This window comes from Sciurus carolinensis, unplaced genomic scaffold (assembly GCF_902686445.1).
Source record: "Sciurus carolinensis unplaced genomic scaffold, mSciCar1.2, whole genome shotgun sequence".
In the NCBI taxonomy this organism is placed as follows: domain Eukaryota; kingdom Metazoa; phylum Chordata; class Mammalia; order Rodentia; family Sciuridae; genus Sciurus; species Sciurus carolinensis.
Genome location: NW_025920121.1, coordinates 1,506,211 through 1,513,620, shown reverse-complemented (window position 1 = coordinate 1,513,620; position 7,410 = coordinate 1,506,211).

Here is a 7,410-nt window from a genome sequence, read left to right as displayed (position 1 = left end):
CTCTATTTTCTACAGATTAGGCCTCTCTCTATTTATCTACCTGTGTAACCATACAGAGGTCTGTATCCATTGTCTGCCTACCTACCTACCTGCTTATCCACACACACAGACCGATGCCCATTATCTACAGAGATCCAGCATCCATTCATCCATAGAGAGGTCTACACCTGCTCTCAGCCTACATCATTTGTCTATGTGTCTATCTGCCAGATAAGGGAGAGATGGAGATGTATTTTGAGGCTTCAGCTCCTGTCCTGGTGGGGGTCAGCAGGTCTGAGCTCTGAGTGACCCCCACATGGAGGCAGGAAACAGTTCTTGCTACGGCTCAAGTCCAAAGGCCACTGAGGCAGAGGCCCTCCCTCCCAGGTATGGCCAATGTGTTCCTCTTCTGGCCTTGAACAAGGCAGCTGCTTTATTCTTTCTGCTGGATTCAGTGGTAATCTCTGAAATCATGCCTTCCAGCAACATCTGGAGCTGGCTGTACTTCTGGGGGCTGTGCCTGGCTAAGAGGGCTCATACCCCAAGCACCCCCACCATGGCAAGCACCTCCTCCTGCCTCCCCCAGCGTCTCCTACATCTGGACATCACAGGACCCCAGGTGTGCAGGCAGAGGGACCTAGAGAGTGCCTCCAGTGCATCTCCTGTGCATCTATTCCAGAGAGAGCTTGGACTGCTCAGGGACACTCCAAACCCTGGGGGCAGCAAGGCAGGGAGAATCCGCTTGCAGAACCTGATTGAAGTTTGGACTTTCCCCAGGTTTTTGCATGCACGGATTGCATGAGATTTCAGGTTCCTCTGCCCTGACATCCCAGTGTGCTGGACATTGACCCAAGATGCCACCACCTAAAAGTCCTGGGCTGCCCCAGCTTTAGGGTAACTGCTGAAAGGGTGAATTTGGCAAGGGTCTGGAGGTGTATCCACCCCTGGAACTGATGAGGAAGAATGAACGGATGCCACAGGGGCAAGGAGGGCAAGGATGCCAGGTCCAAGTCCTGCTGTGTGCCTCTCACCTGGTCCTGCCAGGTCTGTCTCCAAGGAGATACAGGTCACGATAACCCTGTGCTGCGGCCGTGACCACCACATATGTCCCATGGAGCCTGTGTGCCTTCCACCTCTCTACCTCCCATTCCAGGCAGAGCTAGAGGCTGTTCCCAGGCCAGCATGGCCCCACCCCTGGTCCACAGCACACAGCATGCTTTCCTGCCTGTGTCCATGCAAAGGTAGTCATCCCACAACACTAGCAGGAGAGTACACAGACTGGCTATCTCCCCTGGTAACCAAAGTGGCTGGCTGTGTCCATCTCTGAGGCCTGTCTGCAGCACCCCCCTGCCCACTGCACCACACATGCTGCCTCCACAGCATGGGCTCGAGCTCTTCACCCACCCCTCATCCACCCAAGCCCGACTTCAGCCAGGCCTCTGCTCTCTGGAGTCACATGTCACAACTGCCCTGGAAAACTCCTGTGTCCAGGGCATCTTCCTGATGAACTCCTGTGTTCTGTATGACCCAAGGGGCCCCATGGCAGACATGGCTGAAAATCAAGACACCCTGAAGTTGCCCAAACATAAAGGGAGCCAGGGAGGAATGAGCAGAGGTGCCCTGGGGGAGAGTGGAGGATCAGAGCTGTCTGAACAGGGCAGCTGTGGCCTGCTGGACAGACCCAGCAGGACTCTCAGCAGAACAGTCTGCCTCTGCCCTAGTACTGCAGCCCCAGGTAGGGTCCAGAGCTGGTGGGAGCCTTTGCTGAAATACCCCATCCATGGGAACTGCTGTAGGGAGGAACAGGTATGTGGAGAAGCAGGAGTGAGGCCCTCGAGGGTTGGACATGTGACTAAGAAAAGGGTGGACAGATGCAGCAGGTAAATCCAAGGGGGCCCATAAAGCCCATCTGACTACACAACACAGTCACTTAAGCCATCCTGTTCCCTTCTCTCTGAGTCCTTAGGACAATCCCTGAAGGACGTGGGACATGCTGTCACCCTGTGCTAGAAACAAGGGGGCTGGGAAGAAAAGACAACTGGACCCAGAGGTCACAGACCTCAGTGACCTCAATGGCAGAGCCAACCTCATCTCTGCTGCTCAGAGGAACACGTCTGGAGACCTGCTGCTGACCTGGGCTCTAGCAGTTGGTCACCAGCAGCGTCACGACAGGGTCCTGCCAGCGAGTGTCCATGGCCTTTGTGGCCATGACACATTCTCCAACAAACAGAACACCAAGAGTTCCTTCAAAGCCCCAGAGGCTGCTTCTCGCAGCACCTTTGGTGGTCCTGCAGAGCCAGAGCTGCCCAGAGCCATGGAGTGACATGGCTCCATGACTGTTGGAGTGTCTGGAGACCCTGGGGTGGGGACGGCACCGTGGGGGTGTCTCGGCTCCAAGGGTGAAAACGAGTGCTCTGTAACTCAGGGAATGCATCATCTTTGGAACTGTTTTCTGAGCATTTTTTAAAATTCAATGGTTTAATTAGACCCAAGTGACACTTTCATCTCCATGAAGTGAGATGGCCTTGGAGCTAATGTTCGTGGAGATGCTATCTCAATTATGCTGAGAGTCAAACAGCCCAAATGTTTCCCAGAACCAAAGGAAATGTGTGCAGCTCCCGAGGCCCCAGAGCACACAGCAGTGGGCCACGGGCCCATGTCCCTGGTTTTGCCAGAACCTGGTTTCTGCTGTGGCACATTGCATAATGTGTCACCATGAGGGGGTGAGGGCCAAGCACTTTAAAAGTCACACTCAAGTGGAAACCAAGCATGCCAGGAAGTCAACCATCAGTGGGGGTGAAGACTCAGACACGTGGGCAACCAGGAGGACTGGGGAGTGACCTCCAGCTGTCACTCATGGCCCAGACAAGACAGGCCTGCCCGTGTGGCTGGAGAGTACCAACTTCTTGCCTATGAAGCCTGGGGAAGAGTCTGGAGGCTGGGTCTTGATGTCCCCTCTCTGACTTCAGTCCATTTTCTGAATATGCTGGGTGGAATAATCATAGAAGGAATTCCTGGGGTACTGTGAGCAGGTGACAGGGACAGCCTCAGCCAGAACACAGGGCCCAGTCAGTGTCAGAGCACCCAAATCAGCAGGAGTCCATAGGAGCCTGCTCGGGGCTCTCTCAAGTATCATCTGGACAATGGGGACGGGGGTCTGTGTGTGTCAGGGTCCTCAGCTTCTGAGCCAGGGGATTCCTTACCTCAGAGAAAGCGGGGGAGTCAGGACATGGGGCATGGAGGGCATGGGGACAGGGAGATGGAGAGACAGCCAGAACTGCAGGCCCCACACATACCCCAGGCCACGTGCTCATGCACACGCTCAAGGCACACATGTGTGTGACACCTATCCACATGAGACATGTTACCCACCCCCACCAGCTCTGCCACATCTACGCCCTGCCTTCCTGGGACACCTGTTATTCCCTGTGCAACCCGCTTCGCAGTCGGGGTCGCATGCCCACATCCTTCCACTCACCAGCGACACCTGCCCCCAATGGAGAACCACCACCTTCCCTTGAGTTCTGCACTGATCTTCTCTTGGTGAGAACTGTTTCCCAGGATGGTGTCTACAAAGCTGCTATGGTCATCTCCCTGCAGAACAGTTCAGCAGGTACCACCTGCACCTAAGCACCAGAGCACAGGTGTTCTCAGGGCAGCCCTGAAGGTACATGGGCACACAGGAGAGAGGGAGCAACCTGAGGGCCAGCACAGCCACCCCACTGGGCACCACCAGACACCACCAAGGGAGAGGGGCAATGCTTGCCCCACATGCCTCATGGAAGAGGAACAGACAATGGGCCAAGAGCAGAGGCAAAACTTGCAGCAAAGGCAGCACAAAGCAGAATGGACAGTGCAGAAAAGGAGTCCATCATACTGAGAAAAATGGAGGACACTGTCAGGAAGCCCAGGAAGACAAAGGTTTCGGACAGAAGCAGACCAAGCCTGTAACACTGCCACCAAGATGTCGGTCCCCCAGATTGATGATCCAATACAAGCCACGTCAAGACCCCAAGGAGATTTTAAGGAGTCTGACAAGGTGATTTCAAGGTTCATCTAGTTGAGATGTATAGGAGAAAACATTTAAAAAGTGAATTAGCCTGAAGATATCAAAGAACACCTGATAAGCAGCAGTGACCAGAGCATTGCAGAGCAGAGAAGTGGAACCTGGGTAGGAGTCCAGAAATGGAAAAGTGGGACGTAGAACCAAGCATGGGAGCTGGGTGTGTGAACTGGAGATGGGGTGTCTAAGTGGAGGAAACGTGGCCTTTCAAAGTGGAATGAAGTGCTTGTTTAAAAAACACCCAACACTGCACAAGAGCAATCGCCAGACATGACAATCCCAAAACCATGGTAAAATTACTAAGAGCTATCACAGAAAGCCTTTTAAAATAATCCTGGGAGGGGGATGAAAAGAAGTGAAGGGTAACCACCATGTTCCATCACGTGGCCCTGAACATGGCCTGTGGCCTTTGAGAAAGCAGAGGAAGACCACATTAAGACCCCCTTCAGAGGCACACACCCAGTGCAGGGGACAGGGGCCATTCAGCTCAGGGGACACAGGCCTGCCAGGCCCTGACTTACTGCCACTGGTCACACTATGTGGCCTACTCAGGTTCAGCCACTCCTGTGCCATCCTCAATCCCAGCACAAGGGACTGTTTCCCTGTTCCTTAGTTCTTCATTTCTGAGGTTCCAGTGACATGTGAAACTCATGTTAATAAATGTGCATGCCTTTCTCTGTGAATCTGTCTTTTGTCCTAGGTGCTTCAGCCGTGAACCTGGTGATGCGTGAGGAAAATGAAATCCCCTACTGCACTACTGTCATTTCTAAGGAAAGATGTCACAAAGTTAGAAGACAAATGGAAGAGTAGGAAAAACAAGCCCCACCATACAGTAGAGGCCGGTTGGTCACCCACAGATGCAAGGCCATAGGATCGCACCTATTCTACAATCCAGCAGAAAGATGATCGCAACTCACAGCAGGGAACTAGGAGGGGAAATAAGATGCATGGATGCAAACAGTGTCCACTTCACAGATGATCCAGGGAATGCTTAGAATTCCCTTTGAGAAAGGGAATTCTAAGTGGCAACACTTGGCATGGCTGTGCTTTGGTACAAGATTCTGCAGAATGGGGTCTGGGCAGCACAGACAGCCCCGACACCGGGTACACCCTCTTGCTGGTGCATGTCCCCAGACTGGTGTGACATGTCAGCTCGTTCCAGTCACACCCACTCTCAGAAATTCCCAGCCAGCCGTGATTACCCCTCAGGTCAGAGGGTGTTGCTGGAGGAGGCCTCCCAATTTCATACAGTTTATTTTCTAAAGGCCATGCATTCATGAAGCATCAGAGGAAAAACAAAATCAAATGCCAAATCAAAATGACCCCTTCCAGGAAGACTTCCGCTCCCTCTATTCCCCTCCCAAGCTCCGCCCCTGCAGGATGGCCCCTTCCTGAGGCATGGAAAGATACCTGGGTTTCCCTCCGATCTGGGTAGGAGTTCTTAGCCCTTGGGCTGTCTGCAACACGATCTTCCAGTACTCTGAGGCCAGGGCTGGTGTGCTGCTGAGCCCAGTGCAGCTTCTGGCAACCTCAGAGGCAGCAGTGACAGAGCCACAGGGCCCCGGGCCTCACCACCCTGGACAGAAAGCATCACCTGGGGAGCAGCACCGGACACCATCAGAAGAACCCTGGAACTGGAAAAGAGCACACCTCACAGCAGGGTGCCAGCCCTCCACTTAGCTGCTGGGGCCCTGCCAACAAAGCTCCCCTGAGTCCTCATCAGGAGGCTGGTCTGGCCCTGGACCTGGTGCCTCCAGGCCACCTGCCCCTTGCTCCATGGCTCTGCAGGAATTCCTGGAAGCAGGAGCCTCACTCCAGTCTTCCTGGCCTTCCCTGAGCAGGTACTGGATTGACTTTAACCTTTATGTGAGTTTGGATGTTGTTCCTGCTGCCTGGAATACTGGTTCCCAAACCCTCCAAACTGAATAATTCTGCATACTTCAACAGCCTGCTCAAACTTCCCTCCTATGAAGACTTCTGTGGCCAAAGCAAGTTCAAATCACTTTCAGTCATCAGCCATCGAGCTGCTGAGGCCGATCCTTTTCCAACTGAAGCTGTGGGGTGGCAGACTGTGCCACTTTGGCAAGGTAGGGAGAGGGGAGGACGTGATGTACACCCTTACACCATGCTCCTTGCTTCCCCAAGAGTGCCTAGTGGGAAGACGCCTGAGCTGCCATCCTGGCTGTAATTGTGTGCCCAGGAGACCATCATTCAGATTTTAATTTGATGTAGACAGATAGATATTTAAATATAGGTGATACTCACTGGGTCAGCCAACAAAATAAATATGACCCATCACATTTTGGGATTCTGTTCGATGCATCTGATTGACAGGAACCCAGTTCTGTTAGAAACACACCATGGTTGTGCCTGCCTAGACCCCAAAACCCATTTCTATGCACTCCATTTAGCTGCAAAAGTGTCAGCAAGAAACTATGACCACAGATGACAAGCAGCCATAATGCTGTGCATAAATAACATCGATGCTGCATTACTGTTATCCTCCAGGAAATGGTATGTGGTTCTATTCAAAGGGGAAAAAATGCATGAGAAGTATGAAAGTGGTATTAAGCAGATGTTAGACTGCAGTTGTCAATCTAGTCTAAGCAGGTGCTAATGTGTTATAATTATTCTTCTGGCAGTTGATGTTTAGGATTTCAGTTCCCACCTAGTCAATCATGACTGTAATTGTTAAGCTACTTTCATGGCTCATATGTTGGATAATAACCAGATGGGACTTAATATTTGACATTTACTGTCAATTACCTTCTTTCTGACATGCATCTCCCTACACCAACATCTGTAGATTGGGCTACCTTGCGACTCCTGCACGAAGTAGATACTTCTGCACAGTAAAGGAAGTGAAGGGAAGAACAGCTTTGGGAGTCCTGTTCTTCTCAACAGAGCTACGTTGCTTTCTAGCAAGAAACAGCACTCTTGTAGCTCTTTATTTGGATGCTGATTTGGCACAAACTAGAGAAATCACCTCCTGAGATTTTGCTCTGACTTGCCTTCACTGCCAGGAGGGATGCTCTCTGTTGTACCTGGCAGATGGACAGGAGGGTGCAGAAGGTGTAAATGCACCTTCAAGATGAAGACAGTCACATGCACAGCTGAAAGCATCAACTCAGCTCCCTCTGGATCGGTGATCAGATTCCTCCCAAGGACCTTCCTTTGCCATTTGAACCTCGAGGTAAAATGAAAGGGAGGTGGTCATGAGAAAGATGTGGTCCCAAGGCCACGGGCAACCATGATCCATGCCCTGCCACCTCCTGGAAACTAGGGATATAAACTACCTGGGCCTCAGTTTCTTGTTTGTGAAGTTGGAGTACTGGGGGTGAAGTGGGGTGGCTCACGGTCAGTCTTAG